This window comes from Crocodylus siamensis, chromosome 7 (assembly GCF_052110815.1).
Source record: "Crocodylus siamensis isolate JL-2025a chromosome 7, ASM5211081v1, whole genome shotgun sequence".
Classification (NCBI taxonomy): domain Eukaryota; kingdom Metazoa; phylum Chordata; order Crocodylia; family Crocodylidae; genus Crocodylus; species Crocodylus siamensis.
In genome coordinates this window covers 36,801,215-36,820,334 of record NC_143401.1, presented here as the reverse complement: position 1 = coordinate 36,820,334, position 19,120 = coordinate 36,801,215, and the positions used below count along the sequence as shown (strand labels likewise).

General features: G+C 42.9%; 1 long non-coding RNA gene and 1 pseudogene across 1 annotated transcript in view; both read left to right on the top strand.

Annotated features, from left to right (window-relative positions):
• Positions 1–18,126, top strand: part of LOC149859689 (uncharacterized) — a 40,159-nt gene extending 22,033 nt beyond the window's left edge. Inside the window, exons 2-3 of the long non-coding RNA XR_016443464.1 lie at positions 17,298–17,354; positions 17,853–18,126. This is a non-coding gene — a long non-coding RNA (uncharacterized LOC149859689). The remainder of the gene's footprint in view (positions 1–17,297; positions 17,355–17,852) is intronic.
• Positions 7,054–7,209, top strand: LOC149859690 (U2 spliceosomal RNA; annotated as a pseudogene).
• Positions 18,127–19,120: the final 994 nt, after the last annotated feature.

Here is a 19,120-nt window from a genome sequence, read left to right as displayed (position 1 = left end):
TTATCTTAAAATGATAAGTAATTTTGAATCCTACCCACCAGTGGATTTTTTTCCCTCCCACTCCTCTTTTTAAATACATTCACAATCAATTTTTTCTCTGCCTATAATGTGAGGTTTTTTTTAATTACTCGATCCATGGTCTAGTAATTAATCAAAAGGCTTAAAATGGTGAAATTTCATCTGAAATCTTTTGTTAATTTGCAATGAAGTACAATTTGATAAGAACAGACAGGTTGGCAGCACTTGCAAATCCTTGTGGAGCAAAGAAATTAACAGCTTGGCACCTACCTCTGTAATGTTGTACGTGACTTCTTGAAAAAATGTAATTCGTTTCCAAATACTTTACAATATTTCTCTTTTGTTTCAGCTTAATTAGCTCTTTGAAGAATGAAAGCTAAACTTTCTTAGGCTTACCCAGTTCTTACAACATATACTGGTACAAAAGTAAGATAAATCTGCAGTCATGTGATACTAAAGATTTAAATACTTAATAAATGATTTAAATACATGTATGGTAGACTATATTGAATCCAAGTAGTTGATAAAATACTTAGCTAATGGTATTTTTGTGTGAGTGACCACTTTATATACTTAATCAGTCTGGCATTTATATTTTGCATGGCCCAGTATTTATTGTGGTTCATAAATTCAAGGCAAATTCATATGAAAGTCTGAGCTGAATGTAATAGATACAAATCTGTTACAAATCTCTTGTTTATTTTCCTTTGACCCCACTAATAGGGTGATACATGTTAGCATAAAGCAGCGGAAGGGAGAAGGGGAAGTTATCTTGCTTCTATAATATGTATGGGTTTACTTTCTAATTCATTCTTTTCTGTATGCAGTATAAATACATGGAACTCGTGCTTACAAGTAGCATTTCAATTATAATCTTTTAACTATATATTTTTCCTTAAAAATAAATATGCTATACACTCAACTATCGCAGATAATAACTCAGTATATTTACTATAAGTTCATTGTTTAAACACTAAGAATAAGATGTGAGCAGATAGTCAATATGTTCTAATCTGCAACCATAAACGATTCTAAAATTATGTTCTTAATATAAATAAAAAATAATTTAATAAGCTCATGTCATCTATCAAGGAAATCACTTTTTTTACTTAAAAAAAAGGAATTGTGAGGTTACTGCTGATGTTTGGGGCTTGGATTTTAACCCTTATTTCCCTGATTGCCCTGCCTGCGGTATATTCTGACTCTCTCCTGCCATGTCTTGATGTCATTAGTTGGGAGGTGTTATTTGTTTTCTACCACAGTAGGACTCTGGCAACCTATGTGGGGATCCTCTAGGGTAACTCATTTTACTGTAACCCTTATACACAACACCCAAGGCTTATATCGTCAAATGAAATCACAGTCTTACTTCGTTTAGGTTAACAATTTTCTTTATTTGTCAAGATTTATTTTTATATCCATAACCAACTCACTGTTTGAAAGGCTGTTGTTACTTCTGTTCACTTCAGGTAAGTATTAATATTAACTTAGACAGAATTCAGTTTGGGTATAGTCTTAATTTAACAGCTATAATGTAGCATTCTTATTCAGTCCCATTAGTAACACCCTGTGTTTTCTTTTTTCTTTTTTTTTCAGGTTTCCCAGTCTCTAGGCATGTTCTCTCTTCTTGAGAACTCACAATGTGTCATTGCCTCTTTAAGAAATAGTCATCTCCCAGTCTGTTTTACCCCTCACCTTCTATAGAGCCCAACTGGCTCAAAACAAAGTCCAAATGAAAAAAAACAAGACCTGCTGACACTGTAATGTGGCTAATAGCTACATTCCTCATTTCCCTTCCTCTTGCTGCTCGAGTATTACCTTTTAAAGGTTTTTCTTCACCAGGGATTCCCAGCTTAACCGGATCTGCTTGAGCTCTTCTTTCTGCTTGGGGCTGGTCCTCGGGGTTTCTTCTCATCCTTGCTCTCTTCCTGAGCTTTCTTCTTGGTGATGTCTTCTGATGCCCATTCCTCCCATGCCCCACCCCTACCCTCTCAGGATTCTTGTATCTTTACAGAGCAGTTGCTCCAGAAGTGTCGCTCTCTTCTTGTTCGCATCTCTCTATCCTTCTTAGACTTATTCCCTGTGGTAAGTATTTTATTTATTGCTTGTTTTTCTTCACACATCCTCCCCTGTAAGATGCCACTAGGTGCCTTGCTTTTTAGCCCTTCCATGTTGTTGTGAATGGCAGAGAACTCACTTAGATAGGTGACAGGTGTCAGAGGAGATTCATCATTTGGATGATACCAGGAAAGGAAGTCTACCACTACATTGGCACAGCTGTGCCTAAATTCAATATTAAAATGAAATGGTTGTAAAGCGAGGGCCTACTGTGTAATCTGTGCATTGTCAGTTTGTGTGGTCTTTAGCCATTTCAGAGTGGCATGATCAGTAATTAATGTAAATGTGTGGCCCAGGAGGTAGTAACACAAGTAGTCAACTCCCCCACTTGATGACCAGGCACTCTTGCTCAATTGTGGTATACCTTTGCTCCTGGGGATTTAGTTTTCTGCTGGTTTAGGTGATTGTGCATTCAACACCCTGTGTCTCTTGTGCTAACACAGCTCCCATGGCTTGATTGGAGTCAAATGTTTGAAGGACCAAATCCTTGCATAAAACTTGTTGTGTTTTCTGAAAAGCTTCCAAACGGTCCTCATCCCAGTGTATGAGCCCATTATTTCTTCTCTTTAATAAGTCAGTTAATGGAGCTGTTACTTTGCATGAAATGAGGAATGAATCAGCGGTAGTAACTGGGCAATCTGAGGAAGGTTCACATTTGTTTTCTCGTTTGGGGTGGTGAGTACTTTCAAATAGCCTCTATTTTGTCTGTCAGAAGACAAATACATCCCTCGCCTACCATAAAGCCTAGGTTTTTGGTTTCGGCTTTCCCTAGTGCACATTTTACGGATTTCTGGTCAAGCTGGCCAGTTTTAATTCTTGAATGACTGCCTGAAGAGCGTCTAAGTGTTGATCCCATTCACTAGCATAAATTATAATATCATCTATAGAAGGTGCAGCATAGATTCATAGATGCTAGGGTCAGAAGGGACCTCAACAGATGATCGAGTCCAGCCCGCTGCCCAGGCAGGAAAGAGTGCTCAGGTCAGATGGCCCCATATTGCTGGTGTGGGGCCAAGACCCAATTAATTAGTCTGGAAAGTTGCCGCAGTTCCATGGTGGCCAAATGGCATATGTTTGAATTTGTGCAATCCCCAAAGAGTGTCAAAGCAGTTTTTGCCTGGTCTTCTTTTCGGATGGGTATCTGCCAATAACCTTAGTCAAGTCCAAGGTGGATATGAATTTTGCTCACCCAACTCTCTCTAATAGTTTGTTTATTTGCAGCAAGGGAAAAGCATCACATTTTGAGATTACATTTAATTTTCCGAAGTCCACACATAATCAGAATGAACCGTCTTGTTTGGGCACAGCTACTAATGGACTCCACCAAGGACTATGGGATTCTGTTATAACACCCTGAGCCAACATCTTATCTAACTTTGCCTTGATCAAATCATATCAATGATAAGGGATCCTCCTCCATTTTTCCCTCACCACTTTTCCTTCAGGGGTGGCAATATTGTGACTTATCCCTTTAGCACATCCTGGGTTCTCATTAAACACATCTCCAAATGCATTTATTAGAAGCTTAAACTTCAGTTTTTGTCCTACAGTCAATTGAACCCCAAAGCTTACTTCTTTGTTATCCCCTGGTTTCCCTTGTAACTTAGTTGGTTCTTTCCGTAACTCTGACTGTTCCTCTATTTGGCTTGCCAATAGGCCTTCTGGTTCATTCCAGAGTTTCAAGAAATTGACACAGAAAGATTGTTTTTCTTTTTTGAATCTGGAGCATAAGATTTCATAATCAACGGGTCCAACTCACTGAATTATTTCAAATGGTCCCTGCCAATAAGATAAAAATTCACTTGTGGCACTATGTAGGAATACTAAAACTTTTTTGCCCTTCACAGAATTCCCTTTGTTGGGTCCCTTTGTCATAATTGACCTCTTTTTTCTCTTGGGCTTGTTTGAGGTTGTTGCAGAAATCGCGGTCCATTTCTCGGGAGGCAAAGAACTCTCAGACACACTCTATTAGCAACACAAAAGGTATATTTGCAAATAGGGTTGGAGTGGAAACAAAGGACCACTCCGCCCGCTGAGGACAACTCTCAGCTGGCTTTTATCCTCTCTCTCCTGAGCACGTGTGCAGAAGCAGGAACTCTTACAACTCATTTCCGGTTCATACAAACATATATGTAAATACGTCACTTCATACGTCCCATGTGCATTATAATTAACTACTTAAGTATGCGGGGCGGATAGGCTTATATGCATTAGCTAATTACGCATGCTTAGAAAGCTCTTTTAGGTCGTCAAAAATTCAAACCCTCTCTGTCCCAAGGACACAACCAATTAAAATTGCAATTTCTCTTATCTACATAAGAAAGTGAAGGGAGCATGAAAGGGATTATGATTTAGTGTAACAAAGAGATAGTAAATTTGCAAAACAAAGAGAGTGATACCTTAATACAAAGAGCTCTTGGTAGTTCCCCCCCAACCCACCAGGGAGAGCTGTCAGCTGTGCTGTTCTAACAACACTATTCATAATGCATTTTTAATAATATTTCTAACAATATCCCCCCTCAAGATGCTTTCTGCTGTTTCATTTAGGCAAATCAAGATAAGTACGAGGAATTTTTCTGAGGACCATGACTTTTGCTGCAGTCTGTGCTTTAAGAGGGACTGCTGCGATTTGCATCCCTTCTACTGTGGTGGTTGTCAATCTAGTGAAACAAGGAATAAGGCAAGGGATAAAAATCAAACCAGTCAAAGCACACAAAAGCACAAACCCTACTTTTCTCCACCAGGGTCCTCCGAATAATTTAAACCACCAGTCTTTGCCCCATGTGTTTTCCCACGTTTGTATTGGTACATGGGCTATTTTTCTGATCTCTTTGGCAATCTCTAAGACTGCTTTCCCGTTGTCGTCTATTTGGAGGCAACAATTAGAAAGGTTGAGCTTTCCACAGACTCTGCCATCCTCTGCGAGTAAATAGTCTAAGGCCATCCAATTTTGGTATATGGCTGCTCTCATCTGAGAACTCTGCTGGGCCAGTAACTCGAGAGCAGTGGCAGTCTGGTTAGTAATTATTTCCAAGACTGCCTGCAATTGGATGATTCTATTTAGCATATATATAGGTGTCCGATATCCCCAACTCCCATCATTAGCCCATGTAGCTGGTCCATAATACTCAATGATCCTTTGAGGAGGCCACTCATCCTCCTTCCACTTTTGGGAGCCACCCTGTGTCAAACTTACATCAATACTTCTCTTGGCCCTTTTCCAATCATCATACAAAGAGACTCCCAACCCATTTCCAACCTCTGATGGTAGCAAAAAGAAAGCTGGTACAATCACTCCAAGATAGCAAGTCCCTGTCCACCCTTGTGGTAGTATCATATAGGCCCGTCGTCCGCAAATCCAATAGTATCCTCTTAAGGCCCTATTTTCTCTATTAGTGGCATTTAGAGGGGCCCAACCATAGGGCATCTCGGGAAACCCCAAGCCTCCTTCTGGACCCAAAGGACCAGCGGCTGTGAGGCCTCCTTTCATGGAACATTCCCATAGCCCATCCTGATTCTTGTCTGTACAATCTGTCCGATCATTACTTTGATTTGTGGCACTCCAATACTTATTAAACCACGCAACTGTTCCATTAGGATGCTGCCACACTAGCCAATTATACCCTGGGCTATTAGGATAATGAAGCTGTTCTAATTTTGTAGGGTTCATCCATCTTACTTTTAAAGTCCATATGCAACGGCTGTGTCCCAAGCTTTTTTCCTGTACCATTATTATTGATGCAATACTCTCCCAATGCCACTTGGGAAAGTTCCCAGCTGTGGTTCTCATCCCATTTTCGACTAGTACTCTTAACATCTGCCTTGCTACTCACTAGCCACTTTGGGGCCAAAGGAAAAGCCCTCCAAGGCCACTGGCCTCCGGCCTCTCGGAGCCCCCCACAGGCCCAGCAGTTGGTAAGATTAAAAGTACCTGCAATTCTTTCCATCAGGTCAACATACAAATTTGTCCCTGGGGAAGCAATTGGGAAAGCGGGGGCATAGGCCAGCGGCTAAGCTACTTAATCCTGCTTCTTTCACTATGCAGATAACAACAAGGCACATTAAGATTCCCACCATATTTTCCCTTTCATGAGATCAAACACAGCCTAAATATTTCCCTTTTTACTTTCTTGTCTAGTTTTCTGAACTTTGATTAAGCCGTCTCAGGCGCACTTGGAGATCACCAATAGGTTCACAGCTCCACTTGCTGGCTTCTTGTTCCGAAGATGACTCAGCTTCCGGAGTGAGCTCGTCTTGGGAGTTGATGTCCTCTGATGCTCGTGGATGTTGTTTCACACGGGTATGGTATATCCAACGGTCATGGCCAGCAATCTTTACAGCGGTGTGGGTTGTTAGAAGTACCTGGAAAGGGCCACTCCACCTCTCAGTCAAAGGTTCCTTCTTCCACCGCTGCACCAAGACCCAGTCTCCCGGGGAGAAGTCATGTACCGGTACGTCTAAAGGCAGACGTTGAAAGGAGGCTGTATACCTGTGAAGAGAAGACAAGACAGACTGCAAAGCAATAACATACATATGAAGCTCACTATTACCTAATTCAAAAGTTACATTTTCTTGCATTTCAGGGGGTAAGACTCGAGGTGGTTTGCCAAACATAATTTCATATGGGGTCAATTTGAGGCCCCGTCGGGGAGTGTTTCGAATGCAAGTAAGAGCTAGCGGCAATGCTTGAGGCCACTTGAGGTGCGTTTCAATACAGATTTTGGTGAGCAGAGTCTTTAAAGTCCTATTCATGCGTTCCACTTGTTCTGAACTCTGTGGTCTCCATGGTGTGTGTAGTTTCCAAGTGATCTTGAGAGTTTGCGCGACTTCTTGAACCACTTTTCCCACAAAGTGTTGTCCTTGATCTGACTCGATGGATTCAGGCAGGAAATACCAGGGAATGATCTCCTGCAACAAATACTTCACTACTGTGGCTGCAGTCGTCCCCGACGTGAGGACTCCACACTAAATGGATTTTTTTTTTTTTAAACTGGGAGATGGACTCGGAGCTTGCTCCATCCACTCCACGCATCGGCCTGGTATTGCAGTGTCTCCAGGAGCAGTGCACCTCCCCTCGGGGAGAATGTACTCATAGCCAAGCCTCCCATTCAAAAGCAAACAATTTTTTTTTGACTCTCTCGGTGAAGGGGAATGGAGAAGAAAGCATCTTTCAAATCTAGCACTGAAAATATTTCACCTTCCCCCGGTACTTGTGTCAAAATCATGTGAGGGTTTGGGACTACAGGATGGTCTGAAAGGACCTTCTTATTTACTGCTCGCAGGTCTTGGACCAGTCTGTATGAGACCCCATCTGCCTTTGGCACTCCAAGAATGGGGGTGTTATAGGGTGAGGACCCTTCCACTAGCCATCCGCACCTCTGGTATTTCTCTATTAACGGCTTGAGTTCAGCTCTGGCCGCTCGGCTCAGTGGGTACTGCTTTACCCGAACGGGCCCCTCCTCATCCTTGAGTATGATCCTTACCGGGGAGATAGACTTAGCTCGCGCAGGGGTTCATCAGCCCATACCGAGGGGTCTACTCCAATCATATGACCTTCCGAACTTACTGCAGGACGCCGGTCCTCCAGGAGAGCCATCTGATAATTCGAGCTCTGCTTGACAGGTAGCTGGACCACCATCTGATCGTCTCTGAAAAAGATCTCAGCTTGCAATTTTGTGAGTAAGTCCCGCCCAAGGAGTGCAACCGGGCAACTTGGAGAATATACAAAGGAATGCTCGAGCAAATGGTCCCCCACTTAGGTGAGGAGTGGTTTACAAACAGGGAGTCGGGTTTGTGTTCCCTCAATTCCTTTCACAAGTACATGCTGTTCACTAGTTCCTGCACAGGGGGGGTTTTCTGGAAGCATTGAAAATGTAGCCCCAGTATCCACCAAGGCTTCAAAGTTTTTGCCACCAACCCTAATGGTTACCATGGGATCTTCTCGGGCTTCAACCCGAAGGGTAGTGGTCTTAGATCCCCGTCCCCTTCATTCTGTGTCCTCACCCTTTTCTTCTGCCCGCATGAGGTGACCTCTCGGTTCCCCCTCTCTCTTCTCTGTCTCACTTCATACAACTTAGACAGATTAGTAACCCGAGGCACCTTATCTTTTCAGGGTCTTCACAAAAAGAGGGGCTCTGATTCTTCCAGTTAAATAAATCTGAAGTACTAAATGGGGTGTAGACAAAAGTTGCATTGCCCCCCTCTCCAATAACCTCTCGCATCAGGCAGTTCAGCACCGGCTGTGACTCTACAGGCTTGCGCAAATAATAGCCCTTATTCCCCAATTCAGATGGGGCACTTGGCTGAGGCTCACACTCTAAATCATTAGGTATGCTTTGATACGCCGGTGGTGGTCTCCCTGAGGGAGGGAGCAGTGGTGCAGAGGGACCGGATTCCAAGGAGGTGTCTGATTCATCTTCACTACCTGACAGGGCAACCGGAGAGCGGGTCCGATACTCAGCCAATTCAGAATTCCCCCCCTCATTAGACTCAGGGAGTACAGGCGGTTCTCCTCGAGTCTTTCCCTTAACAATCATCACATGAGACTTTACTAAGCATTCCTTAATCCAAGGTGGTTGATTTTGAACCACCCACAACCAACAATCAATATAAGGAAACTGATTCCAATACCCATTCTGCATAACAATTTCATGGATAGCTATCACTTCTTTTACTACAAAGGATCCTTTTGGGGTCCAGTGGACCCCAAATGTTGGCCACTCGAGTTGACAAAACTTAATTAAATCACTCTTTTTCATCTTTACTCCGTAATCGGCCGACTTTGCAAATTTATTAGTTTCGTAATACAAATTCCAAAAGGGCGTATCCGGATTTCTACACGAGAGCGACTCGTACCCATTTGCCCACAAGACTGCGCCCAAGGCACACCAAATACCAAAAGACCCTTACAACAGAAGGTTTACTGAAAGCTGAGCCGAAAATTTCCCAGCGATCGTTTACCCCCTTTGTTTTCGATCCAGAACCAAATTGGGCAAAGGGAATTCGTATACTCACTCAGATACCCCAGAGATCTCGATCAAAATACCGGAGTGTGTCTGACGTCTCCAGAAACTGGAAATTTGCACGGGAGCCTTTAACTTCCCGAATATTCTGACTCATGCCTCAGACTCCAGGGGCGAGCCCAAAAAGTCGGCTCGGTGCGCACTGCCCCTGGTACCGAAGGCGCTCCACCGCTGGATTTCGGGGTAGTCCACGAGAAGGTCCCATCTGGGGTGCCAATTGTTGCAGAAATCGCGGTTCGTTTCTCGGGAGGCGAAGAACTCTCAGACACACTCTATTAGCAACACAAAAGGTATATTTGCAAATAGGGTTGGAGTGGAAACAAAGGACCACTCCGCCCGCTGAGGACAACTCTCAGCTGGCTTTTATCCTCTCTCTCCTGAGCACGTGTGCAGAAGCAGGAACTCTTACAACTCATTTCCGGTTCATACAAACATATATGTAAATACGTCACTTCATACGTCCCATGTGCATTATAATTAACTACTTAAGTATGCGGGGCGGATAGGCTTATATGCATTAGCTAATTACGCATGCTTAGAAAGCTCTTTTAGGTCGTCAAAAATTCAAACCCTCTCTGTCCCAAGGACACAACCAATTAAAATTGCAATTTCTCTTATCTACATAAGAAAGTGAAGGGAGCATGAAAGGGATTATGATTTAGTGTAACAAAGAGATAGTAAATTTGCAAAACAAAGAGAGTGATACCTTAATACAAAGAGCTCTTGGTAGTTTCCCCCCCCACCACCACCAGGGAGAGCTGTCAGCTGTGCTGTTCTAACAACACTATTCATAATGCATTTTTAATAATATTTCTAACAAGGTGATCTCAGGCTAGCTCCCCAGCTCTCTGTAACCATCTCCTCAGTTCCCATATGTATTCTGTTGGTTGTGTCCCTGTAGGTTCCCCTTTCTCCTATCCCTCCTGTACAACCATGGAGCCTTTTAGATGTGGGTGTCTATATACCAGTTGGAATGGGGAAAACCCAAGTGAAGACTGTGGAATGTCCCTTATGGTGAACAACAATAGTGGTAATAACATGTCCCATTTTCACGGTTCTTCTTGGGCACATCATAACAGCATGTTTTTAAGAGTTCTATTAAAACTTTCTACCAGACCATTTGTTTGTGGGTGGTACACAGCCATTTGTAAGTGTCTTATTCTTAGTACTTGGCACAGGATCCTCATGACATGGGGCATGAATTTTGCTGCTTGGTCTTAAGCAGTTCCTTGGCTACTTGAGGTCCTATAACTGTACATAGAGGGATTGCTTCAAGAACCCTAGTGGTGTAATCAGTCAAAACTAATATGAATTGGTGACCCAAAGAACTTTTTGGTAACAATCCTATTATACCAAGTGCCATTTGGGAAAATGGGTCTTCCACTACCAGCATTAAATGCAAGGGAACCCAAGGTGGCTTTTGGAGACTTGCCTGCTGGCAATTAGGGTAAGCTCAACAGAAAGCTTTTACTTGTTCATATAGTCAGGGCCAGAAACACCATTTAGTCAGTCTAGCCTCTGTTTTGAGTTTTCCTATGTGCCCTTCCAAGGGATTCATATGAGCCAGTTTCGATAATGGACTTCAGTACACCTAGGGAATCAGAAGTTGTGGTATCTCTACTCTGTCAGGTTGGCCTGCTTTAATTCTATACAGCAGGCCCTTCCTCAGGTCATATATGGGTAGTGTGTGGCAGTGACTAGGGCATATTACCTGTTCATCTTTTTTGGCCAATTCAGACAGAACGATGGTTCGGAACAGATCTTCTCCCTGTTGGGCTTCCCTGAAGTGGGCACTGCTTGATAAACTCTCTAGATGTACCTTGTTCTGCATCCATAGGTGCTTCAAAAACAGGTCCAGGGAGGTGGTTTTCCCTCTCTATGTGGCACCGGTCAGGTAACAACTGGAGTACTGTGTCCAGTTCTTGACACCGCAGTTCAAGTGAGATGCGGACAACCTGGAGAGGGTCCAAAGAAGAGCCACTCATTTGATTGGAGGCCAGCAGGGAAGGCCCTATGAGGAAAGGCTAAGGGACCTTAACCTCTTCAGCCTCTCCAAGAGAAGGCTGAGATGGGGACCTTGTGGTAGCATACAAATTCGTAAGGGGAGAGGAACATGAAATAGGCAATGATCTGTTTACCAGGGCACCCCCAGGAACAACAAGGAACAATGGCCATAAGCTATTGGACAGTATGTTTAGATTGGACATTAAAAAAAAGTTCTTCACTGTCAGGGTTTCCAGGATCTGGAATGGGCTTCCAAGGGAGGTGGTGCTCACCCCATCTGTAGGGGTCTTCAAGAGGAGACTGGACAGGCACCTGGCTGGGAACACATGATCCCAGGTTTGGTGACCCTTTTCTTGCCTGCCAGGAGCAGGCGGTCAGACTAAATGGCCCTTCTGACCCTAGAAACTATATTGAATCCATCTGACTCCGGTGGAGTTTCTGACTGTTCTCCCACCATACCCATCCATTTTTCCTCCTCTGTTGTCGCCGTATCCAACGCATGATAAATTTCTGCCCAATCTCAACCTAATATCATCATATAGGGCAGTTCTTTGGCTAGGCCCATGGGCATCTCCCTCATAACATCAAATGCTTCCACCAAATTCTTCTTCTTCAGATACACCGACAGGTGCCCATGCATACAAATGCGTCCACTCTTGAAGCCCAGTCTCAAGGAGCCAGGTATGCCCTAATGAGGGTCAGTGCAGAACCCTTAGTCAATGAGGCCTGTATCTTCTTTTCTCCAAATTATGCCCAAATTGTGGGCTTATCCTTTGGCCGTTCCCAGCCTGTTTTCCCAATGCTATGGTCCATCATCTCTATTTGTTTATTGTCCTTCTGATTGTTATGCTGTATCTGTGCATCAAATGGAGACTTTCATCCACATTGAGTTGGGTAAGGAGCAGTTGTACATTCCATTGCCATGTGTCCTATCTGTCCACACTGGAAACACACCATTGTCAAGTGTCTCCCTTCCTGTGTTTCCTTATGATCTGTCTCATGTGGCATATGATTCAGCCCTCATTTTGTACCACATTCCAGATTGCCTTCTCCTTGTGTGCTGTCAAAATCTTTGGCTAGTCACAGAGCCTCTGCTGAAGATTTTGGACAATGGCAATGCACCCAATGCTAAGTACTGTCATCCAAATCCATTAAAAACTGTTCTAGTAAAATCTGGTTGCACAGATCAACTTTGGACACCTCGTGTGGCCTCAACCACTTCTCTAGTAGGTTGGCCAAGTGTTGAAGTAAGTTCTGGGGACATTTATCTTCTTTTCTTTTTTTCATTCAAAAGGCTTGACAATATCTCTCTGGGTTCATAGCCACATGATCCATAATTTCCTTTTTTATTTTGTTGTAATCTACTGCTTCTCCCCATAGCATAGCTCAATACATGGCTTGTGCTCTTCCTATCAATAGCACACCCAGCTGGCCGGCCCGTCAGCTCCAATCCAAACCCAAAGCCAATGGTGCTTATTCAAAACTCTCTAGGAAGGCTTCTGGACCATCCTGTGGAGTCATCTTGATAACCTTTGATTCAACTTGGTTCCACTGAGTCCATTCTTGTTACTGGAGTAACTTTTCCTCAAGAGCAATTTGCCAAGCTGCTTGCTGTTGTTGCTTAAGCATCTGACTCACCAAATGTAATGCTTCCTGGAGAGTTTCAGGACTCCCCACTGTGCCTGTTGGAATCTCCATTTGATCTGTATGACTTAGGCTATTGTCAAATTCCTGGCCAATGCCTGCACCACTTGTGAGGGTACTTCTTATAACCTAATGTTTTATTCTAGCCCCTCTTTTCTGAGATTGCTCAGTCTTGGACTGCTTATGGTATAATTTGACTCTCGCCTGCCACATCTCAATTATTGTATGATGTCAGTAGCCAAGGGGTGTTATTTGTTTTCTACCATAGTAGGACTCTGGCAACCTATGTGGGGATCCTCTTTGGTTACCCATTTTATTGTAACTCTTCTACATGATACCGAAGTCTTATGTCATCAATCAAAATCACAGTCTTACTTTGTTTAGCTTAACAATTTGTTAAGATTTATTTTTACATCCATAACCAGCTCGCTGTTTGAAAGTCTGTTGTTACTTCTCTTCACATCAGGTAAGTCTTAATATTAACTTAGACAGAATTCAATTTGGGTATAATCTTAATTTAACAGCTATAATGCCAATGTAGCATCTTTATTCAGTCCCATTTATAACATCCTTTGTTTTACTTTTCTTTTCTTTTTCAGGTTCCCTGGTCTTTAGGCATGGTCTGTCTCTCTTCCCAAGAACTCACAGTGTGTCACTGTCTCTTTAATGAATAGTTGTCTCCGGTCTCTTTTACCCCTTCTCTTCTATAGAGCCTGACTGGCTCAAAACTAAGTCCAAATGAAAAAAACAAGATCCACTGTCACTGTGACATAGCCGCATTCCTCAGCTCCCTTCCTCTCACTGTTCGACTATTACTTTTTTAAGGTTTTTCTTTGTCAGTGATTCCAAGCTTAACTGGATCTGCTTGAGCCCTTGTCTCCACTTAAGCCTAGTCCTCAGGGTTTCTTCTCATCCCCACTCTCCTCCCAAGACTTCTGGCCAGTGACATCTTATGATGCCCATTCCTTCCATGCCTCACCCCTTCCCTCTTGGGGTTGTTGCATCTTTATGGAGCCTCTGCTCCAGAAGCATTGCTTTCCTCCTGTTCTCATCTATCTCTCCCTCTCAGACTCATTCCCTGTGGTGAGTGTTTTATTTGTTGCACATTTTTCTTCACACAAGCTATCTAGGTAGATTTTTATCTGTGTCATGATCTCTCAAATCACTCTCAGACAACATCCAAAATTTATATCATCAATTGAATCAGAGTCTTACTTAGGTTGAACAACTCTCATTATTATTTTTGTTATATTCTTCTTCTATAACCAGATCACATTCAGACAGATTTGTTGCTATTTCACACTGTTTCATTTAGCTTTTAAATTTCCCTTTGGAAGTACTTTGTGGAATCAACTTTTAAATAATAAATCATTTAGAATAAAGATAACTGGACCATTTTTAGACATGACCAGGAAAGTTCCTTTTTTTTCCTTCTCTTCTCCTGTTTTGTCTTTTATCTCCCATCAAGATCCTATGTTGCTAAGTCTTGCGGGACACTTCCACTCGTTTTCTTTAAGGATGGGGAAGGTAGCCATGGCTCAGGCTCCTCTCCTCAAACACTCCTGGAACACAATTGGCCCCACTCAATGTCCAAACAAGTAACCAAAAAAAGAAAAAGAAACAATAAACTCAATTTTCAGTGAAACCAGATGAGCAACTGCACTTCCATCCTTCTTGTGTTTTCTGATGATTTTTTTTTCGTTTGCAGAGTATCCTAAGAACTGACCTGCTTTGTTCGTGATTCCTGGCTCACTGACCTCCCATCCTGGCTTTTCCAGTATCCAGGATCAACTCCTGGGCTTCCTCTGTCCCAGTAGTCTTTTTCCCTTTCTCCTCTCCAGAGCTGCTTTTTGCTCCTGATTCTCTTTGTGCCCCTTGCCACTCCTCCCAGGGTTTTTCTATCTTAAAGGAACAGCTGCTCCAGAATTGGTGCTCTCCCCTCTCAATTTCCTTCCCTGTGTTATAGCCAGTCCCTCTTTACAGGAAGGAATACAGTTTGTATCTGTAGCCTGTATCTAAGTACAGACATTGTAAAAGCCTGAGGCAGAAGCAAGCTAAGTTTCACCCTTTAAACTAAGTACCCTAGGTTAGTTCAGGAGTAAACAGAACAGATATTTGCCATTCAGTTTGGGGGTTCAGGTATGCAAACAGCCTGCATTAGACAAACCCAGCAGGTTAGGGATGTTCTGTATGCCTCCCAGCAGGCTACCAGAGAATGTAGAGCCAAGGTGAGCAACCAAAAAGCCAGCCACCCCTGATTGGCCAGTGCAGCATCTCTCCCCAGCCCCTGCTTCCTGCGAGTGATTGGCTGTTAGTGGCACTGGGGGAAAAGGAGGGAGGGAAAACTGCACCCCAACCCCAGTCACCCAGATCGAAGCCAGCACATTGGGGTGGGGGTGGGCTGAGTAGCGGGAGCCTCTGTTTCCCCCACAACCACTGCCCAGTCCAGCTCATTGCTGGCACTTCACCTCCTGCCCATACTTGTAAGTCAGGCCAAGAGGTGAAGAAGCAGGTTGTGGGAACAAAGGTCGCCACTGTGTGGATCCATCCCCAGCTCCCCCAACTACAAGTAAGCCCAGTTTGGGTGGCTATTCCAGGGAACTCTGCTCCCTCCCCCTTCCTGTCCAACCTGTTTGACAGCTGTTGCCATGCCTCCTACCTGTCAGCTGAGCCAGGTAGCAGGGCAGGGGGAGTGGAGACCCCCTCAGTGCAGCCCTGGCCCCAGCACCCCACACTGGGAAGGGCCCATGTGACAGAGACCTCTGCCTCCCCCACACTGCCCAGACTGACTGACACATGTAGTCAGGATGTGGATGTCGTGGTGGGGGACAGAATCTTTGCTACCCCAGTTTTGTGACAGCCCAGGAGTGGGGCCAACTAGGTGCTTATCTCTAGTAGATAAGCATGAGCCAAGTGCCAGTGCACCTTCATGAAAGGGGCAGGGAGGAGCAAGGGGCCACAAAGTCAGACTACAGCCTGAGTCACTAGGCGATCTGGGATAGAAGTTTTCTGAGCACTTATAGAGGTGTAAATGTATCATTTATACCTAGCTTCAGTCATTCTGAGAATGCCATATTTGATATCTGGTCAGTATTAAGAGCTGGGAAAGGCTCATTTATGCTTCCAGAGTATGGAATGAATCTTCAGACATTTTAGTTATTAAATCAACTGAGTAAGTATCAACTGTGATTATTCAAAGACTTATCAGATGGTCTATTATGAGTTGATTTTTCACAGGGATGCAAAAAATACACATGCACATCTCTCTCACAGAGGCTTCTGTCCCACCCTCAACAATTTTTAAGGCCATGCTCCAAAAATAACACATTTCCCTACCCAACTTATTTCTCAAAGATATTGGATGGAAAATTTAAGCCCAAATGGTAAAAAGTTTGACAAGTTTATAAGCAGTGGGAAACCAGATTCTTATGGGAAAGGGTATACAATTTAGGGTGAAAGACCCACCAATAATTATTGGAGAGAACTGATAAATGGCAATATTATTTTGGATAAAAATAGTTTATGCTTCAGCATGAATGGTTATGATAGTTATGCAATGCTATGGAGTTAGATTAGCGGGGACTTAAAAAATCAAAACAAAAGCAACAGCAACAAAAACAACAAACCCACAACCAATCAGGAAAAGCAAAACAATGATCTAAATATGAAAAATTACAGAAAACAGTCATATATAATAGCTAGACTTATCACGACAAAGATGTAATTCATTGGACCTAACCCTGGTGACAGAGCTGTTTTGCCAAGGCTAAAAACCTGAAGGTCAGAAGATTCATTAAAAGATCTAGTCCTGCAGAAAACAAGGGACTACTGGGTACCTACAGGCTAACTGAGGGTTGATTTACAGCAAGCAGGTTTTAAATTGGTCCCCTTGAGATCAAGGTCAACCAGGCTAGGTGCTGTCTACCTAGGAACTCGAAGAAAGTTGCCAAATACAATAAGGTGATTTGCATATAAAACTTGTAGATACTTTAAATCTATCAGAATGTTTGTAAATGACTGTGCTGTTCACCAGAGCACCTGGTGCATGCCGGTCTATCAGATGTCACCATTGTCCACAGGAAAGGAGGTCAGTTACTGAGACAATTCCAGAGGGTTCACAGTGCTCCTCACCTGCCATGACTTTGCTTGAATACATGTATTTAGTAGGGAGAAAGATGGATGTTCCATCCCTTCTGGTCCCCTCCTTCGATCCTCCCCTTGATCTTCCCATTTTGGGGCTCTGCCTCCCCTAAACCCCACCTAATGCCAACCAATGATGTAGAATCCCAGCCTTCTGGTTTTAGTCATGGTGTTGGTACATGTGTCTCGACTGTTTGAAATGATATACTGCATACAGCCATCGGTTCACCTCACTCGGTTCTTGCCTCAGTGGGGTTGACCTAGCCTCCAACTTGACTCCCAGTGTCAGTTTCAATTCTCTTTGCTTGTCATTGCCATGGCATAGACAGCTGTCTCTATTTCTCTCTGCAGGTTCCTGGTAAGCCCAATCTGTCTGGAAGACATCAGGAATCCATGGCTCTGCTTCAGGTAAGGAATGCTGCCCTTCTGGGTTTAAAATATATGCCAAATTCCTCTCTCAGGGTTGCCACCACTTTCCTTGTGTGGGGCATGACTCTGTGCTGGGCTACTGAGTGCCCACAAGGGAGCCTGCTTCTGGTCCCCTGGGCTTCCTGTCCAGGAGGGATTTTATCCCTGGTTCTGTGGGCTGGTCAGCAAATCAGCACAAAAGCATGGCCATAAAGCATGACCACACTGGCACAGGAGCCAATCCTGGCTTCTCCTAAATCAGCTGTTTTTTGGGGGGGTGGTTCTTCTGCTGCAGTGCTTTCTCTGGCCACAGCTCTGCACCTGCTGCTCATTTCTTTGGCTCAGCATGGTCTTGCATTGGCTCCACTCACCTTCTACCCCAGGTGAGTTCCCTTCTGGGGTTACATTTTTGTCACAATGTCATATAATTTAGGGACAAAATCATGTATTTTATTCTGAAGAACTTACTTCTGAGAAGCTGCATTCTATTATCCACAGGCGTCCAAGAAGAAAGTTGTTCTAGTACCAAGTATTCAATTTGCATAATATCAAGATTGGCACCCAGAGGAGTATAAATTGGACATCTGCTTGAAATGCTTTTTGATTGAGCAACTCTCCTCAAAGAGAAATGGAGGCAGGAGTGTGCAATTTGAAAGAAGAACATTCAACAAACTGGAAAAGTATCTAGGAAAAGGCAACCTACAAAAGGGGCCATAAGAACAACAACAATAATAATGTTATGGATTTAAGAAAACTTACTTTATGAACTCATTTTAAGTATTTTGATCCTCTTCACCAAGGAATATTATGGAGGTAAGAAAAACTAAGACAACTAGGATAGACTAGAATTAATTAACCACTGTATTACCTAAAAATGTGTTCTGTGATAATTTATGTGTTGAGTACCTTTTATAACTAATCTTTTAGTTATGGACTTTTAAGAAAATAATATCATCAATAGTCCTTAGAATTGGCTATGTAACCACACTATGTCATTTTTTTTTTGGAGGTGAACATCCACAAATTCCATTAAATTTAGATTTTCTGCAGGTATATAGCACCTAAATCAGAATACTTAGGCAATGGGGATGACTCTACACATGCTTCAGTGTGTCAGGATAGGTGTTTTAATTAGTTCAACAAGCTTTAAAGTGCACTAACTGCCATTTTGAGAAGCAGAAATCCTCATCATGCTGCAGCTAGAGTGTTCAGATTAGAATGCTTCAGCAGACTTGATTGATCGAGTATGCTTCGAGGTGTACTAATGAAAACGCATTGGAACATGTGTAAAAGTACCCAAGATGCCTAAACATTGTTTTAAGTGCATATTAGCCCCAGTGTTCAACATTTTGGCTCTTAATACTTATGTTTATACATCATTTAGAGGTATAATTCAATTAACTTTAGTTAGGCTTTGTGATCAGAATGAATAAGTGTTTTAAATTTTAATAATGTTGAAAAATTCATTTAAAAAAGCAAACAAATCCAAAGAACAGTTTTACTGGGTAAAAACACTTGATTTAATTAAAGAATTTATTATGGTTCATGGGAATTTTATTTCTGTGTCACTAGAGATGATAGTGGCTAAGCCATAGACAGCTTCATTAATTTCCCCGCTGTGAAAAGTGAAATATACTACCCTATTGTTTATTGCTGTTCCCACTTACTTTTTTCCATAAGGTTCTTCATTAAATAAAAAGTGGAAAAAATAAATGTATTTTTTAGAATGTTTTCACATTATGGTCATAAACATTCTTCAAGAACTT